Raw genomic sequence first — 20,081 nt, forward strand, 5'->3', positions numbered from 1 at the left:
GGAGTGCGAAACGACCTCTTAACTTATTTTCTTAATTCAAACAGAGAGACTGCTACCCCCAAAATTGACAGCACGCCAACATCAGCTGCACGCCCGTCTACAGACCAATCAATGTACAGATAGACACCGCCCACATAAGTGATGGACGTACAATAGTCCTTAGTGCGCTCCTTAACTTACAATGATAAACTGAAACTAACCAGGTCCAACGTAAACTATGTAACAAAGACAACAACCTCAATTTGGACTTTCAGGTGTGAAAACACACTTATTTTTCTTGTCAACTCACAAAAATAAAAGTCCAGTTTCACTCTCCTCTCTGTTTTAATCTCTATATAAACCCTGATTAATGCTAAATGCTACACTGGCTGCCCACTGTTGTAACGTTTCTTTGTCATGCTGTGACTGCTACATTTCCCTCGGCTCCGGGCGACTGGTAACTTCCCAGAGATCTGCCAGGTTGAGGGGGAAGAAAAAAGTCAGTGTGACCCTTTTAATTGGCAATTTTAAGAGTTGAACTGGACGATTTCTATTCACACATGGCCCTCCAAAAATGTTAACAAGATAATTCCTGTTATGCCTTTGAAAACGTTTGGCCTTCACTGTTTTTTCGACACTTTTCTCTCTCTGTAGTTCCTGCACTTTTTTCCGCCAGTTTTTATTATACAGCAGCATTCATTTCTTTTTACAAATATTATGCAAAATATTAATTAAAACCGGTTTGATATGAGTTGTTACATTCATCATGTTATCATTTTATTAAATGAATCATAGCTCTGATCTTTCCAATGATATTTGTAATTGTATTTGTGATGACTGTTAATATCAGAATGAGTCACTTCGGGAGAAAAACTGTCTTTGCATTATCTGACTGGAGAAAATCAGCCGAGGTTTTACCACAGACTATTCCATCTAATTGCATTTTATAGCTTATACTGGACTGAGGTGTGTGTGTGTGTGTGTGTGTGTGTGTGTGTGTGTGTGTGTGTGTGTGTGTGTGTGTGTGTGTGTGTGTGTGTGTGTGTGTGTGTGTGTGTGTGTGTGTGTGTGTGTGTGTGTGTGTGGCATCATCCGGCGCTGGAGGGAATAATGAGTCTGGAAGGGAAATGGTTTTTTGAGCATCTGAGGTTGTGACAGGGTTTCTCGGGCTTTGGCAGAAATAAAGTCAGACAGTGAAGATCTGCTTTGCCGCTTTGATCTGGCCCGCCTCTCCACTTAACTTCTGATGACACAGCACTTAGAGGGGGCATCGGGAACGTGGGGCCTTCCCTCTGACATTTCCCTGAGATGCTCTGAATATTGAACCCATATGGAAACGTGCAGTGTCTCGGCTGCTTGACTCGCGTGTTATAAACATAAGACATTGACCAAACAATACAAGCAGGACAAGAACAATGTAGTGTAAGATTAGTGTTGTAATGCTGATATTATAATTTTTATTATATATATTTTTGTTTTCATTGTTTTCATTGTTTTCATATATATTATGTTTTATTATAATTTAACCACTATGATAATAATTTCATTATTACAACACTAATCTTACATACTAGTACTTCCACTACTATTATTCATAATAATAATAATAATAATCTTGGAGAAGAAATAAGAAATAAAATAATAAAACAAAAAGAGAAAATAAGAAGTGTATTAATACTTGTCCATCCTACTTAACAGCAGTAAATAATAACCACTGCTATCATCCTCATGACAATCACTGATAATGATGGCGATAATTGTAATATTTATCAATTTCACTGCTTATTGTCATGAAAATGTAAATTAAGTCGGGGTGTCCACTGATGGTGACTGATTGGTCCAGCTCTAGGCTGCCCCCCCCCCCCCCCCCCCCAGCTCAGTGTTGCAGCTCAGCATCTGTGAGACGCGTCTGATTCTGTCCGCTCATGTTGCGCTTTTCTCCCCCTGCATGACTGTACACCACATGCAGACACAGAGCTGCAGCCTGCACATAGAGGGCACTCTTGGCATGTTTTTATCTCTGCATTCCCACCATGTAATACCACTGGGAAGTTATTTATAGGGGCTGGCTTCAAAGGAGGGGAGAACAAGTTTCATCAAAGTGATTTTGCATTTGTGCGGGACAGCTTCGTGTCCTTTTGTCTCCGCGCACTGTTTCCTAATCTCTGTCATTAAAGAAGAGAAAGTTCCCCGATGCTACATGCTGGATCTGATAACTCCATAAGGTCTGAAGCGTCTCGGTGGCAGTGAGGCAGTTTTCAAAGCCTGCAGCCAGACCGACGGAGGATTCTTGTTTTATTTTGGACAGCTCGGTTTGAAGAATCCAAACTGTGTCGTCGTCACACATAGACTCTCTCAGTGAGTGGGAGGCCACATTTGTGGACTCTTGTCAGTGCTGAGGGTGATTTATTTGTCTTTTCTTTACTTTTTTGGAGGTTTATGGACAGATTTCTGTGCTGCAGAACTGTCAGCCTGACTGTGAAGTAAGTCTCGGGTATAAAAGCTCCAAAACAAGAAAACAAACTCTCTGGGATCAATCATCATCAGTCATCATGTCACTCTCTGCGGCCGCCTGTACAATCACTGATTATACTCTTCATCAAGCTCTTTCTTTATTTAGGAACAAGTCAGCTGTCCAAAGTTTAGTCACCATCACAGCTCCACAAACAAACAAGGCGTCTGATATAATGTAATAATAATATAGAAATGTCCTGGAAGGGGCCATTCTGCATAACAAATAGTTTTATTTTAGATAAGTGCATTTTATTCACAATTCTTGCATCTTATAACTCTGAAAAATTGAATAAAATTTTGAAATTAAGCATAGTATCGTAACTTAAATTAAAACCTCCATTCATTGATTATTTTTTGACCACTCAGGGGCAGCCACTATAGTTTGAACACAACGACTTTCTCAGTTAAATGAATCAACATGAAAAAACATCTAGTTGACTGATTCTTCACTATGTTCACCAGCTCACTCTGTGTGTGTGTGCTGGTGCTGAGCAGGAATTAAACTCACTGTGGGTTTTCAAAGTTTTTTTTTAAAACTTTAAACAACTGGAACAGTGAAGGAAAATATGAAAATCTGATTGAAAAAATGTAATCAGGCCAAAAGAAACTAAAACAGAATGGAAAGACACCAAAACTCTCCACTGGGAAACTGCAGAGCTGATAATTCTCCGTGGGTTTATCACCACAAGTGAACCCTGTGATCTCTTCTTAATATTGAAGTATTTCTTAAAGCATATGTGACTTTGTAGTTTAGTAAAATAAGTCAAAATAAGTGTGAGTAGGAGCTTCCTCTGATCAACAGAAAAACAAGCTGCAGGCGTCATTTGTTGAAATTGTCCCAAATAAAGTTATTATTTTCTTTGAAGTTAATTTCTATTAACAACGATGGTTTAGTAACAGACACAGTGTTTTCAAAGAGAATAAGGAAAAGGATACTTGCAGACACTTTAATAAAACAATCATAATATTGAAGGAGACAGTAAAGTAGGACAGGCAGGAGCTGGCGGGACACACACCAGGAACTGTGGAGAGCAAACAGCATAACAAATAAGACCAGAAACAAAAAAAGACATCAAGCAAAAAGCTGCAGCGTCTCTGCTGACATCAGAACATCAGAAAACTCAACAACCTCTGCAGATATATGCAGATATAACTCCCTTTTCAACAGACGCTTCTTCACAGTGTGGTGTTTAGTCAATTTAACCTTTATTTAGTCCAGTTTGTTAACACTCGGAGACAATGATGCAGGGGTGGATATAGGGGTGGCTCCTGGGTGGCACTGGCCCCACTCCTATGGACCTAGCAGTAAATGAGGGATAACTTAATGGGCACCTTACTGAATCTGGAATTTAATGGTGGACATATAATTGGCCCCTTTATGGCCCCTGATTCAGAAAAAATAAATAAATAAATAACGATAAATATCCCTAGTTGAAATATTGCTTTTCTCACACAAACAAACAAACGGATTCTGTCTTCCTGTCACACTCTGATGTCATGAATCATGTCCTTCACCCCGACTGTACGGAGATAGTTTACTGACAAAGTCGGGTAAAAGAAGCAGGGCACTTGTTTTCGGTATTTAATTACAGTTGAACTGCTGACGTCCGAGCGAATACGTCACGAGTCACAGCAGTTTCTCTGACGCCGCTCGTGCTCGTCTGTCTCACCAGCTGCCCTGCCAAGACTCCTCGCCGTGTCTGTCTCCGCTCTAATTTATTACTGAGCTGCTTAACATAAAACCACAAACCTCCATTCGCAATGTGTCCCCTGCATGTGCAGTAATGTAATTATTCAAGATATTAATTGGAAGCAGATGTACAAACATCGGAGGCTGAGGTGCGCGCAGGCCTCAGCTGAATTCTGATCTGCCTCTCATATCATTACGGTCGTCCGCCCTGCAGGAGCGTCACCGCGGGAAGTTTGGAATCCGCAGGAAGAGTTCACTTCAGGCTCAGGTGCCAGCACGTCTCCGGCGCTCTCTATATATCGCTTCGTTTCCCTCTCTCAGCTTACAGAAACCTGCCCGGCTTCACTTAACGTCACTTCACATCATCATAGTGATTCCTGACCGTTGCATGAATTCGGGGAGATTTTCTTCTGACATTTCCCAACGTGTCTCGCTGGAATGCAAACACACAGGTTTCAGCAGGACACGGGGATGCTTTAATCACAGAGACGTCTTCTCTGACGAGCAGGCCGCCCCCTGACCTATCACACTGCAGGTGGCTATACTTAGGGAGGGCCTGTCTTCGAGGCAAGGTTACCCAGAATTCATAGAGCAGCAGGCTGCATCTTTCATGCCACGGCGCAGGGTGAAAAGGTCACCTGTCTGGGCATCCAGTCAGACTGAGGAGAGCAAACACAGAGCTTCTTTCGCTCTGCGAAATGAAACTGCATCAGATACTAATGGACTTATGGGCTTATAAATATTTACTTTCCTGACACAGTTTTTTTTCCTTTGTTGTGCGAGTTAGCTGGATACTTGTTGTTCTTGATGTTTTACAATATGTCTGCGTCTGCAATTTCTAGAAGTATTGCATGACTTAAAACCCCTGAAAAATACTTTACTAATCTTGTCATGACAGTGTGGATGTGGTTTGATCAGATTAGATGGTAAACTGAATGTATGTATATTGTTATTTTCTCATTTTATCGACCACTCAAAGTGCTTTACAGTAAAAGCTACATTCACTCATTCACACACAAATTCATACAGCACTCTATGCTGCACTTTTTCTATCACACACTATTGGCACAGCGGTCAGAAGCAATTTGTGGCTCAGTATCTTGCCCAAGGAAACTTTGGCATGCAGATCAAACCACAGACCGCCTGGTTACTGGATGACCCGCTCTACCTCCTGAGCCACAGCTGCACATGGCATCGCTTTTTGCAGTGAGCCCCGCCCACTTCAATCCAGTGAGAAATCATCAACACTGATCAAGCTTCAGCGGAAAGCGTGTGTTTAAACGTCGCACTAAACCGCAAACATCTATTTTGTATGCATGTGATTCTGAACTTGTGGTTAGTATTTTTTAAAACAAAAAGTAGAAGGCCGCTAAGAGAGCAACTTAACTCTCAACAGTCCCCTCATGAAACCACATTTAAAATCACTATATCTAGATTTTTATTTGGATCTGCACCAAATTGCGCCCACTCGTAAATAGCAGTCCGCTAAACATGTCTGAGGAATTATTCTTCCACCAGTTTTCATGGTAGTTGTAGTTTTTTGTGTCGCTGCTAACTAGCAGACAGACGCAGACGAAACCAGAAACTCTTTGGTGGAGGTAATAATTGCAGATTTGTGACGACACACATACACTTCACATCGAAACCTACACACCTACTCTCCACCTGTTTACTTCTTGCATACACTGAGGCGTTTATAGAATAATCCATAGTGAGTCTGCTTTGTTGGGATACTGAGGTGAGAAGAAGAGGAAAGCTAAAGCTTTAGGGAGGTCAGTTTAGTTTATCCTCTGGGAAAAAGGACAAATATCATCATGGGACTCATACAGCGAGGAGGGGCGGTACTATCAATACACTTCCTTTGTAGTTTCAGCGTGTCTCTTCACTAATCATCTTCCTCTAAATGGCAGTAGAAACCATTTCAGTGTAATTAACACCTCTCTGTTCATCATATAAAGAACAATAGAGCATAAAATGAATCACTTTCAGCGTGTTCCTCAAATGGGTTCACAGACAGAGCGCTTTCTCTGCCGCTGCTGCTGCTGCACCGAATCCTCCAGCTCCCGTAGCAACATGGTTCCTAATGGCAGAGCGAGCGTGCTCCTTCAGGAGGTCAGGAAGCATCGATGACTTCCCCTCCTCAAGTTTACTCCCTGGGAAGAGGACCAACTCTTTCCTTCAACCTCTCTGCCTCTTATGGATCTGATGCTCTCGTCTCCCACCCATTAGCTTGCCTGACGGTAACACGGCCTCCCTGCAGACCTGCTCCCGCTCGGCGCGGCTCAGAGAGGCCAGCGGTGGAGTTTAGTGAAGGTGGGAAAATGTAAAACTTTGTATTCACCTGTGCGAGGGTGTGGAGTCAGTGCTAACACTGAGGCCGTGTGAGTTGAATAGTATAATCTTATAAAAGGTTAAAGGAATAACGCGAGCAAAACGAATTTCTCCTGCTTTGATAAATAAGGAGAAACAGCAGAGTCAGTTGTAACATAATTAAAAGTCAAGAAACAACATTATCACACACAGGATATAACTTCTGTGTAGGAACACATTGAAATGCAAATAAAATACGAGTCATCAGAATGCACAAAGCCACAGCAAACAACAAATAATTTGCATATTTACTCTGTATATGCATTTTGTTTCTCTCTACCGAAATGACGAAAAAAAAGTATTGTTACAATAGTTTTTATTGACAATTATGCTTTTTTCTACTGCAGTGGAATTGAACTGCAATGCTTTGTCAAAGCTCAATGAGGTGAACAAAGTTTATGCAACCTTTAGTTATACTTGATCAATTTACTGACTTTCCTCTTCACAAGTAAAGCCAAACTAGCAAAGGCAACAGAAAGCGGTGACGTACTGATGCTCTCTGCTGTCTATACGTGCATTTCCACCCACAATAACAATTGATGGACTAAGTGGGAAATGTTTAGCCGCAGTTAGAACTGGCAGGGTGAAGGCGTTAAGTTGTTTTCTGGAGCTAGAAGACGTCTTGTGCTTGTTTTATTTATTCACAATAGCGGCTGCGTTCGGGAGACCAGGTTAATGAGCTGTACAGAAACTTAACAAGTTCATCTCACCAAGTCACACAAGCCACATATAATAATAATAAATGTTATCTATACAGCACCTTTTTTATACATAAAATGTAGCTCAAAGTGCTTTGCAATAAAATCAAAGGCATGAAATAAGACAGATTAATAATAACACGTTAGCAATAAAACAATAACTTAGGATAAAAACATAAATCCAGCAAAAGGTATCAAAAGAAGTAAAATAAAAATCCTCATTAGTCCTTATCTGGAGCTAAAACAAGAACAAATAGACAAATATATCTAAACCTTGGCTCATCTCACCAAATCACTGTTGTGTCTTCTGTCTCCAAGAAAGACAAGAACAACATGTTCACAGTTCAATTATTTGAGTTGGCACAACCCGCGGTTGAGTTTTAGTTCAGACGAAATGGTTGAGGTAGAATTCCTGTGAGTCACTGAGCTGCTCGCTTCGTTCTCGTTCTGACAGGACGACCCAGACCGCCTTGTTCGTTGCTGCGCTTGTTTCCAGAGTATTTCAAGCCATCTGCTGTAAAATGTCTGAAAACGTGTGACTCAATAGAGACTCAAAGTTCAGGCAGGGAGTTGCTGCTATTGTAAGCATCGCATTTACACAGAAGCCGTGGTGACAGTGTAGTAAATATAGTGTGACCAGAGACCATAGCAGGGAGGCTTGTTAGTGCCGTCGCCTCTGGACCTGCGACAAACTCAAAGGACAGGCAGCACTGAAGGTGAGCGCGGCAGAGGAGGATGTTTAATATATGCTGTTTGAAAGCTGTCTCTCTCTCTCCCTCCCTTTGAGTGAGTCTCCTTTTGTTGTGGCAGAACTCGACATGTCTACGGGCCAGAATAACATTACACTAGAAACACGTTCCCTGAAGCAAGCCAAAGCCGAGGTCTCGCTTTTCCTCCGAAAATCTGTCTCCGCTCTAAAAGGCTCGGGCTCTGTGTGTAACGTGGAAACACACTTCCCTTACTCCTTAACTGCCAATTTCCGTCTCACTGAGAGACGTTCACTTTGTACAATGGAGTTCCCTCTTCTCAGCTCCATCTTCTCCCAGTTCTCTTCTCATTGACAAACACTCTCTGTGGCAACCACCCTCTTATTATATCGCATGAATAATTTAGGGGCAACTGCTTGGTTTCCGACAGAAGTGTTGTGCAATAACTCATATTTATCAACGCTGATTCATGCTAATGCTGTGCTGTTGTCGGGACAAACTTTATATATCTGATCCGATGAGTGGATTACCAAATAAACTCAAATACAAAAATACATTAGTTGTTAAACAATGAATGTCTGTTCCAGAGCTCATGCCAATCAATCAAGTAGATAGATGGCCTCCACCATGTTGTTAGATGGGACATGGACTAAACTAAAAGGTCTAAATTGCTGCAGTATCTCTGGTGTTCATAAAATAATCTATAATAGTAAATGTAGGTGCAACGCCAAGATCATTATAACTGAACATGTCAGATGATGTGCATGTGTGCAAATACAATCACACACAGGTACAAACATGCACCAGCACACACACACACAGATACATAATTTAATAACTGTACCCCCGGCGGAACATTTACCATTTTGCTTTGTCTGCTCCATCCTACATTCCTCATGCAGTATTCGATGCCTCGCTGCTGTTTCCCTGCACTCATCGCTAAACCAGACATCAATCAATGCAGTGTAATGGGTGCTGAAACACAGAAATGACCTCTCTTAATTAAGGGATTCAATTTGAAGCATAAAATTGATTTTACCGAGGGACCAGCGCAGCAATCAAATAAACAAAGTTACATGTAATCATCTTAATTAGTTCTGTTCTGAGCGTTTGTGGTAAAGTTGTACCTCACTATGAAATATTCAGTCCCAGCCATCGTCTTGTAGAGATAGAAACTTTATGTCTTGCACTGGCCGCGCTGCATCCAGCATCTTCTGCATTTATGTTGCTGTTAACGTTTGCATTTGTGGCATATGTGAAGGAAAAATGTGAATGGGTTTGTGGAGTTGCGCATCAGGCGACCACGATGCCCTTGACAGGCTTCAGGTGACAGATTTCCTCGCTACTGGAACAGGGCACAGGGGGCAACGCTGTCACAGGGTGGCTGAACGTGTGACGTAAAGGGACAGCTGGCAGTAACACACCAAATGCATATATTAGCCATGTGGGTACGATTAACCTGAGCTGTGATTAGTACTCGAAGGACAAAACCATGATAAATGTAACACGTAATGATGTCTGTGTATATAGGAAAGGTTTTGTTGAGGAAAAAGATGGTGACTCATCAGCTCTTCCTCAGAGCTTGACTGTTGTTAATCTGGAGTTTAGTGACTTTTATTTAACACACTTCAGCTGCACTGAACTCCAGAGACTCTCCGCACTTTCTCCGGAGGAGGAGCCTGTGGGTTGTCAAGAAGATCACGTGATCTCTGCCCCGTATGTTGAATACCCACAAACTGCAGGGATTAGCTGCGTTGCAACATTTGTTTAACCTTGATCTTGTTTAATAGTCGTTTTAAGATAGTTGTAAGTAAGGAGTCAAAGGCAAAGAGTAAATGGAACAGAAGGAACAGAAGCTCTGGAAGCTAATGGCTAGCATGGCAGCTTATAGCTTGTCAACTAGCCCTGTGAGTAGTCACTATAGCTGTGTCCCAATCCAAGGCCCGACTCCTTCTGAGGACGTGAAGGCTGAACATAAATAAGATGGTTTGGTGATCATTTGCATCACAAGCTTGTCCTGCCCTTACTGCTGTCGTTGACTAATGACAACGACAGCGGTAAGCGGTAAAAAGGCCCCATTTTTTAAGGAGCCTTCGAAATGACTAGTTGCACCACCTATTTTGTGTGGATAAGCTTATGTCACTGACCGCTGCATTATTTTTAAGTGACCGGATAAAAAGAAATAAAAAAAATAAGGCTTATTATTGGATGTAAAATTGTCAAGTATTATTTCAAAACACCAGCATATCAAGGGTTAGATTATGATACCTCAGCAAGTTGCCAACTGATGTTTGACTGAAACCTTGCAACGACTTGTCAGTATTCCACTGCATGATGGACACTGGCAAGGTCACAGACTTCAGGAGGTAACTAAATCTGGTTCAGCCTTCAGTGCTGAAAGACAAACGCTCAAGCTCGTCCATTAACGCTGCTGCGTTTCGTAATCTGATCGAGTCACAATTTAACATGTCAAGACAAATTGGCGTCTCACTCATTCTCGGCCTGCTGCTGGTCCCTGTGATGTACAGGTAGCTCTGTCACAGGAATCTGAGAAGCTAATGAGAAGAAATGAGGGCTGCTTTGATTTCAGGAGCGGCCCGGTTTATTCTCATCTTCTTTTTTTCTTCATCCTAATTCACTCTGCACTTGTGTAGCTCGTGTTTCGGTTTGATTCTGTGTCTCGTTTGAAGTGAGATGTTTTAGTCAGCCTCTTCGTATTTTGCTCACACAATCTGTTGGTTGTTTTCGAAGAAAAGGCTGCTGCTTTGATGGAGTGAGTTTTCATTTTGCTCCAACCGCAAAGTCAAAAAAACAACAAATGATTATTATTTGTGAATAAAAAGCCACATTCAGCTTCAAGAGTTCTTTTAAGAATGTACTGTTAAGCAGTTTGGGCTGAAGGAAGCTAAATCTTTCCTTATAATAAATGATGGATAGTGTGCAGACCTTAAGGTAAAAAAATTGTTATATGAATTAATCTAATGTTCTGCCAAACTGTTTTTTTTCATCACCTGACACAAACCCTATATCTAAATGAAATGGTAGATTTCAGCCTTCCTCACATTAGATGTACACGAGTGCAGTGCCTGTTCAACAACATGTTCGCCTGGAACCTGCTTGTAGCGTCAAAGGATTAAATCCACGTGGGTAAGTCTTAGATGTAACCACAACAGTACAACTTCAGATGATATTGTTCCTTAAAGCATTTAGTGACACTGCATCATGGGTAAATGGAAATTTGTCTAAATGGGAGACGTAATCGTAATGCTGTTGCATCATGTTCAGGTCTGGCCATAAAACCAAATAACAGCCGACCTTCTAGCATGATCATAACTTTATGAGCAAAATATATGAACGTAACCGCGGTTATAGAATCTTGCATCTGTGTGAGTCGGCAAACTCGGTTTGATTTTGTGTGTGAGTGGCGCTGTCCCTCTAGATTAGCCAATCATGCTCCTAACTCATCAAGGAAAGTGAAAAAACCTGTTCATGTAACTTCGAGGACGTAGAAGACTCGGCCCACAGATTGCCCCGCCCACATTGACTGCAGGGCACTGTTAATTTAAAGTTTGCACAAAATTCAACGCTGCATTTCCGCTTTACAACATACAAGCTAAATGTGAAGCCAGTAAGATGAACTGTTCTCGAGTTTTGCAAGCCACAGACAGATTTCTGGAATTATGCAGGACCAGCTCTTTACACTAATTGATCTCACATTCACCTACCTCAAAACTAAATTACTCCTGTATCGTCTGCACATAATTCCCACTGCAGCAGTCCTACTTTAAACAAAACCACAAGCTGAATTGTGAATTCATGGCTAATTTGTTGCTAATATTTGCAACTCAAAAAAATGTGTCAACCAAACACAAACCAGATGTATCACCTGAGGCCTGTCCACATGTCAAAGTGTCCTTGGGCGAGACACTCAACCCCAAACCGCTACCGATGGTCAGGCTAGCATGGTAGCTGACTGCCCCTGTGGCGTGAATGAATGGTTTGGATATTGATATCGCTTTCCCTTTTTCCTTTTTAAGATATGAAGCTAAACTAAAAACTTAACAACCAGCTAGTGCTTTGAATGTTGACAATTATTCCGGCTCACAGGTTTGAGCAAGGTGTTGCAGGCTATAGTTTGCGACTTCCTGCCAAGACCATGCTTTATTCCCCACAAGATGAATTCATAATAAGTAAATAAAGTGCATGGAAACGATTTCCTAATGTGCAGGCTGCATCTCCTCGTCTGGCCTTTGTCAAGTTAACTCACTGAAATAAAGCTCAAGGGCTGTTCTGCATCTTGATAAGAGCACAGCACTGAGGTTTGAGTCAGGCGGTGTTTTTGATGCTTCGATGATGTTTTTTGTGGATTTCTTTTTTCCCTAAAAGCTCCACACATATCCTTCATCCTTGGTTGACCTTGAAGGAAGCTCTCCAGTGTGACCATTTCAACTGCTCTATAAACCATGTGGACAGTTGGCATCTGTCTTGTGTCCTAGGCCGAAGCTGAGAGCTGGGAAAAGCTCCACAAATAAGATTCTAGATGCCTTGTTTCCTTTGAAGAAGAAAGTCATTGACATTTATGTCACAGTTACACCAGGTATTATTTTTGTTCTGGTTTTATTTCGATCTTTCAGTGCACAGAGCAGTGGGTCAGGGACTGGCATCCAGAGAGTCGTATGTTGGCAAAAGCCTCACTTAAGCCTCTTTTCCACTGGTCAAAAAAACTCCCATACACCCGCTGACGTGACACCTGAGTGAACACATTGATTTGGCAAGACAGCGGAGTGAGAGAGAGAGGGCCTCAGTTTTCGGAGAAATCTTGACGTCCGGCATGACGCACAAAAAAATAGAAAGGCAACCTCCTCTACTGGTAATGGAAAAGGAATCGTCTTTTTTGGTGAGTTCACCTGCGTTTAAAAAAAACCCCTGCGTATGTCCGGTAATTTTGATGTAGAAGTCGTATTGTCATTGAAGTGTTTCTTTAATACAGATAAAAGTGGTCAAACAATAGTACGCACCACAGTTACACATGACTCCTTTTCAGCGGGATGTGAATGTGCTTTGAATTGTACATAAGTATTAAGTGAACTAGGCCTATTCTCAGTCACTCGGGAAAAATAGAAGTGGTGTTTGTTTCCGTGCAGATTCGCAAATACAAATTTTACATAACTCAACTATTAAAAATCACATTTGTAAATTGTTTGTTTCTACAATAAATCGCCTACCTGCTTATTCCACAACTATCCGTCTGTCTGAATGTGGAACACTTCTCGTGTGTATTCCTAATGGCCTGAGGAAGTGCAGTGTCAAATTAGTGCGAATTTGACATGTGACATGTTTCAATATGAATACATTTTCAATAAACCGGTGTCCAGCACCTTGCAGTCAGTAGTTGAACGTGTCTTCTTCTTCTACCCCTTATAAGTTGCAGCTGTGGCCGGCAACTGGTGGCTCGCGGGTGCTGATCTCTGTCATGGCAACAACATTCACAGAATCACTTCCTCTTGAGCCGAGCTATAGAGCTTTTATTTTTAAAGGTGGCAAACTTGGGTGTGAAGATTGATTGTCGATTGATTAACACCCTTCTCAAATAGCCGACATGTTGGAATGTAGTGCGCAGTGGGCTGAGTCCTGCAGCCGGTCTTTACTCGCCGCGGCTGCTCAATTACTGCAGGTTCTTTTTACAGTTTCTGAAAGAAAGCTGCAGCCAGCATCACCACAGGTCAAGAAAACAGTCCATTCCAAACTGGCAGGTTTAGAACAGACTCTGCACTGATAAGTAAAATTTGCCTGTATTACAATTTAGTAAAATCAAAACAAATACTATACATGATTAAAAATTTGAATATTGCAGCTCTGCATGTCCTTAAGGTGCAGTGGCATACATTGTTTTATACGTTCAGAATTGTCAAGAAGCTTCACACACGAGATGATGGCTACTCTGGTGCATGTGAAGGCCAAAGAAAATGTTTGAGGAAGGAATGGGCTCTTGGGCACATAAAGCGACACCCAGAGTGAAAGGCCCAACCACACAGCCATGGTGTCTGTGGTCATATTACACCTTTTTGAGGCCATTTTGTTTCACTTTATATATCTCTGTGTTCATTTTGTGTCCCTGTTGTTTCTCTGCATCTGCTTGTGTTGGTTCTAGATCCCTGCTTGGTGGTTTTGTGTCTCATTTTGGCCATTTTGTGTCAGTTTGTGGCTGCTTTGAGTCTCTTTGTGGTATTTTTGATTCAAGTTTCAAAACTTTATTGTCTCTCACAGAGTGATAGAAAATTGTCTCGCTTTAGGGGGTCACAAACCACATCCACTCATAAAAAGGCTCACATAAAATTGCATTAAAGCACAACGGTTCCATAAATAAATGAGAGCAGGTGTGCGGAGCTGCATTAAAAAGCAGTGACAGTGGATTTGACCTTGTTTGAGTTTGATATTGCAATGGGAATGAAAGCGTTTTTGTCAGGTCTTTTTGGCCAGAGGTGCTTTGAAGCATCTGCCTGATGGGAGTACCTGGAGGGAGCGGTAAACAGAGTGTGAAGGGTCCTCAGTGACGGAGACTCTTTCTTTTTACTGCGTGACTGTAAAGGTGAGAGTTGGGTTCGCGGAGTTGGAGACTTTGGTTGAGTGCTTGAAGATTCCCGTCACCGTTTTCGTACTTTTCTCTGGGGAAGTTTTACCAGCACACGGTGTTGGCTAATGAGTGACCAGTATATGGCTGTTAAAATGTCCTGTCTGACATTTGAACCAAAGGAAATGCAGTCCTTGGTAACATTGGGTAAGAATCCCCCTACTCACCTGTGGGGTCCAGAGAGGCGATGTGGAGTGACTGGTGCCCCCCCACCACAAAGCCCGACTGGAGCCAGAGGGCCATGTCATCAGCGTATTCAGGAAGTGACAGTCGATTGTTATTGCAGGTTATTTCCTAAGTGTAGGTATAGAAGATAAGTGACAAGACATAGCCCTGAGGGACCCCAGTATTTAAACAATGTTTCGGGGTTTTAATCTGTTTACTCTGACATGTTGTCCTTCCTTTTTTAAAAGAAATCCATAAAACCAGTGGTGTGTTGATGTGCAGGGCATATACATGTGTGTTTGTGCTCACTGTATTAAAAGTAAATGATAAGGGCCATGAATAAAATCCTGACATGACTTTGGAAATTTGAAGTGTCATTAGCCTGGCATCGTTGACTCCCCGTTTCCCCCGCCGGCAAACTGGAGCGGGTCCAGGTTCTCATCCACCATGATGGTGAGCTCCCTTTCCTTTTGCAGAGGATGGAGGTGAGTGCCACAGGTGTGAGATCTGTCATGGCCTTGGCATTAGGTTTTTGGGAACAGATGGTGGTCGTCGCCTTCCTTCCTTCCCCTGGGGACAAAACTGGCGTGTACGAAAAAGATGCGCCACCGCACCGCACTGCCCAGCTGAGCCAGGCACTCCTTCAGTACCAGGCCCTCGAGCCTGTCAAGCCTCTGCTCCTCCACACTGACTGGTGCAGGGGCATAGCTGGTGCTGGTCCAGTCCTCCACTAGGAGTCATTCCATCATTTTTAGTCATGCAAAGCCCCACTCCAACAGATTTTCCTTTTAGTCTCCTGGCATGAATGTAAATCCATATACAATCACTGTAACGTCCTGAGAGAACCATGTTGTCAGTGAATTAAAACATGCTTGTGTTCAGGAGGCCGGAGACAAATTTAACCAGTGGGGATTGCATCCATTTGATGTTGCACATTTGACAGAGTAACAACCGGTATTAGGAGCTATCTTCTTTAACTTAACCTATCTCTTCGAGTTGTTTCTGATCCCTCTCCCTTTCTTTCCTCTACAGAAACACAGGGATGGGGAGAGGAGAGGAGACGCAGGTACTAAGCAGGAACACCAAAGATCACTCCAGGTAAATGTGTGCACATGATGTATCTGCTGACGAAATCTAGTGTGCCCCAAGCCAGCTGTAAAATGCATATCCAGAGGCGAAGTCCACTGTTTCATATCGGAGCTTGTAACGGACAGACTGCAAAACTTCTGATCATGTGCAGAAAACACGGGAGTCCCGTATCCAAAAGTCGCTCAGATCTGCGTCCCCTGCATCTCTCCATGGTCGTTCTGTGTGTCTCTGTGGTTGTTTTGTGTCTTTCTGGGATATTTATTTCAACTCCAGTAGGTCCAGTAGTTCTCTTCAGTAATCCATCAATGCTCACAAGTTACCTAAAATAGACTCTCGTATGTTTTTCCGTGGACGAGCCCAGTGGTTTCCTAAACGAGGGGGTGGGTTCCTTAAGAGAACGGGTGCAGAGCCACTGAAGAGAGAAAAAATGTGAAGAGAAACATGACAAGCAAAGACCTTGTTTATTTATTTATTTCGACTGAACTTTGATTTGTCAATCACCGGTGAAACTAATAACCTTGTTCATTACTCCACTGCAGTGATGTCAGGAGCAGAGTCAATGTCCTTAGTTCCTCCAGTCAAAATGTCCGCTGCAGTGAAAGATCCCTGAAACTGATTAATATGGAGTCCATATAAAAAGGTTCAGGTGTGGGGGATTTATTCAGAAAACAACTTTTGACAGAGGAATAAAAGAAAAAAATCTGTCTGTGTCAGGCCTGCTGCACTCGAGAGGATTTTTTAATCTAATCTGATTTTAAAAATCCGGGTCTTGCTGACAGATGACACAGATTTTATTCTTTATATCACGAGAACGCACACACTAGACGATCCAGTTCTGAATCCACAGAAACCAATGGAAAACAGGGAACCTGTATGAAGAAAAACATACAGTTCATGTTCTCGATTATTCCATAAGATTCATCATGGCTGCTTTTATTGTGTCCTCTGCAAAAAAACTAAAAGCTCCGGTCTGGATCATTGCGTTAGAGCCGCTCACAGAACATGCTAAACAAATGCCAGTGATTATTACTTTGAGATAAAAGCGTTGCACATTGTCGCTGTGATATCTCTCGTGATATTAGTGAGGAAGGAGTTGTCGATTGAATGAGGACAGCGTGGCTGAGTAATCCGCCGCCCTCCCACCGGTATCTGCTGTCCACTGCAGACCATAACCTCCCTCTGTGATGGGGAGGGGGGGGTCAGATCTTCATTATCTCCATGTCACATTAAAGCTCATACACTGGAGCCTTTCAAGGGCCCCTGAGGGTCGACCTGGGCCTGTGTGTTTTCACTGACCCCTGACGTATGAACACACACAAACAACACATATAAGCACCGTCACATGCGTTCAAACCCACGTAGATGTGAATAAATGACATGAATAGCCTGTGAATACACACATTCACATACAGAAACACACACAGTCATGCAAACACAAAGTGACAAATTGCACACGGCCTCAAGTTGTTACCTGTCCTATTTGTCCTCTCCCATTTCTCCTTTTCACATACTGTACTATTGCTCTCTCTCTCTCTCTCTCTCTCTCTCTCTCTCTCTCTCTCTCTCTCTCTCTCTCTCTCTCTCTCTCACACACCAACACAAACACACACACATGCACAGAAACGCACTGCACCACTCTCGCCGGCGCTGACAAGATACATGATGAACGCATCCACAGTGATTTATAATAACTCACTTCAGAGCGGTTCCATTGCAGAGGAGGAAATTGAACAAACAGGCCATGTTATCTGTCACCAGATGACCCAGTTCAAGTTCAAGAAGCTGCCTGTCAAGTACAATTGACTGCACAACTGATATATTAGACCTTAATGGCGGCAGAAAAAAGACGCTCTTAACGATTGCCTTTGCTGGGCATGTGAAGGTCCCACCGAGGGCTGGGTTGCAAAAAGGATACAAATGACTTCCTGAAGTAGTATCTTCCTTCCTTGCAAAAAAAATAAAAAAATCTGATACAGAAGCGGGTATGGCACAGGGAAAGGAGAAGTGTGAAAGTGAGTTGGCGTTGAAGTGGTTTAAAATGCATCTCTTCTTGAGAGGAATAGGTGAGGGATGGTGTCACCTCGCTACAGGAAGGGTTTGGAAATCTGGAATGATGCTGTAAAAACATTCAAGTTAAGCTGCAAGTTGCTCGTCACGGTATCGTATCCATAGCTACCCAAACCAAGGAGGCTATGTTTTCCCCCCTGTCCTTTTTTTTGTTTTTTTTTGGAAGCAGTATTGCGCAAAAACTACAGGACAGATTTCCTAGAAACCTGGTAGAGGAATGTGGTAGAGGTCAGGGAAGAGGCCCATTAAATTTCAGTGCAGATCCAGAAATGGTTTTTCACTTTCTTAAACATTGCGTGCATTTTCCTTAAGTTTTACCGTTTTCCCAGGGAATAATTCATGGATGAGAAAAATCCGGCACATCTAGAGGTCTGATATCTATGTGTTGCAGCTTGATGGAATGTAAGGGGACTGCGATTGACAGAGATGTGTGTTCTAGTTTTGTCGGGCGACATAAAGCTAATATTTCATCAGTGGTATTTACAAACATTAGCAGAGCTGCTGACATTAGAAAGACTGAAACTCAATATTTTTGTGTCATGACTATAGAGATAACAACATGACAGCTGCCCAAAAGTGAAGCCAAAGCATCTCAATCGCCCCCTGGTGGCTGGCTTGCTTTTCAGGTCATAAACCCCACCTCCTCCATGTTAGTGGATGGTCAAATCATTATTTCTCAAAGATGGTTTCTTTTATTTCAGGCAGCTCCTATCCCGCTGATGTTTGTTCGAGTGTTCTTGCATCTGCACACAAAGACTGCAACGTATGTTATAACATCTGAAGGGCCACAGCAGTGACTGAAAAAAAATACATTTCCGATCTCATCATGAAGTAATTGTATGACAACATTTTGCGACCAAGGCAATGCAGTTGTTTTGCAGAGTTTTCTAGGAAATGAAATACCCCAGGTTCCAATGTGATCAGTCCAGTTTTATTCTGCTCCGAGTTATTCAACACACTTGTCACGGACATTCGTCATGAACGGAGGATAAAGAGCTGGTGGGTGAGACGACAGCAACAATATGGAACTCAATGTTTTGGCATTATTAAGAAGCCTGTGAGACACGTGCTGCAGCGTATGGTCCAGAGAGGAGATTGGCCTCTGATTCGCTGTCAGACAGTTTCACTCGGCGTAAGAAAGTTAGAAAAATAAATCGGTGCAGGTCTGCCTCCGGAAAACACATTAACCTTTTCGCAGAGTGAAGAGGAAGTGAAGGCACAGCTGTGAGGGGGGGGGGGGGGGAGAGGAAGCAGAGGTGCATTCAGATTTGTAACATTGCACCTCAGACCATGCGACTCCAACATGCTATTTTTATTTATTACATTTTTTCTACTTTATTTGGTTCACAGTGAAGCTCATCATATATTCACAGTGGGGGGGATCTAGAGTGTCCTACAGTTGCAGGGGAAGTAAAATTGCAGTCAATTGACATGGTAGGTGATCCCCGCGGTCAGTTTACAGTCTCATTAGAGGAGCAGGGGAGAAGCTTCACACCACACAATTATCTCCTGTTTGGCTGACAGCATATATGCAGAGTACGCTCTCGTTTGTCCAGCATCTGTGCAGCTATGACACTGTAACCTTAACCTTAGGACCACTTCCCATCGAGAGCAGTTGTTGCTTTGCGGAGTCTCAGGGCCAGTGAAAGCCTGAGTCCAGTCTCAACCTCTTTATGTACAGCCGATGGTCCCAACACTGTGTCCAAGTACTGCTGTGTCAGTGGCCACTGGAGTCAGAAGTAAGGTTCTATCAGACAGCAACCAAATCCAACCCAAGCCTGTCCAGACCAGGCTGAAGAAGAGCGGCAAAGATCTTCCTCTTAGGATTTATGCAACATAACATTGGAATCAGGGTTTTGTTGTTTTCTCTTATTTATTGTATTTAGTGTAACATTGCAGTTGGAAAGTTAGGGGATTTCCAAATGACCTAACCTAAGTTTCTAGGACTTCTTCTGGGCGCCTGTTACATAATTTTTTTTTTTTAAGGTGTCAGTAATGTATATTGGTTTTACAGTCATATGTTTATGAGGCCTTAATACACAGAGTAAAAGTAAATGTATGTAAATAGAAAATCTATATATTAAAGATGTGAATAAGCAATGACCAAGTTAACAAGCAAAATTCTGACTACTGACCTTATTCTGATTAAGACATTACTCACATAATGATGT

At 42.4% G+C, this 20,081-nt stretch overlaps 1 protein-coding gene across 1 annotated transcript in view; it reads left to right on the forward strand.

Moving 5' to 3' along the window:
- Positions 1 to 14,904, forward strand: part of zgc:165507 (uncharacterized protein LOC561188 homolog) — a 44,499-nt gene extending 29,595 nt beyond the window's left edge. The window contains exons 6-7 of the transcript XR_004613128.1: positions 14,346 to 14,360; positions 14,894 to 14,904. The gene's annotated coding sequence lies outside the window, so the exon portion shown is untranslated. The remainder of the gene's footprint in view (positions 1 to 14,345; positions 14,361 to 14,893) is intronic.
- The last annotated feature ends 5,177 nt before the right edge of the window (positions 14,905 to 20,081 follow it).

This window comes from Hippoglossus hippoglossus, chromosome 23 (assembly GCF_009819705.1).
Source record: "Hippoglossus hippoglossus isolate fHipHip1 chromosome 23, fHipHip1.pri, whole genome shotgun sequence".
NCBI classification, from domain to species: domain Eukaryota; kingdom Metazoa; phylum Chordata; class Actinopteri; order Pleuronectiformes; family Pleuronectidae; genus Hippoglossus; species Hippoglossus hippoglossus.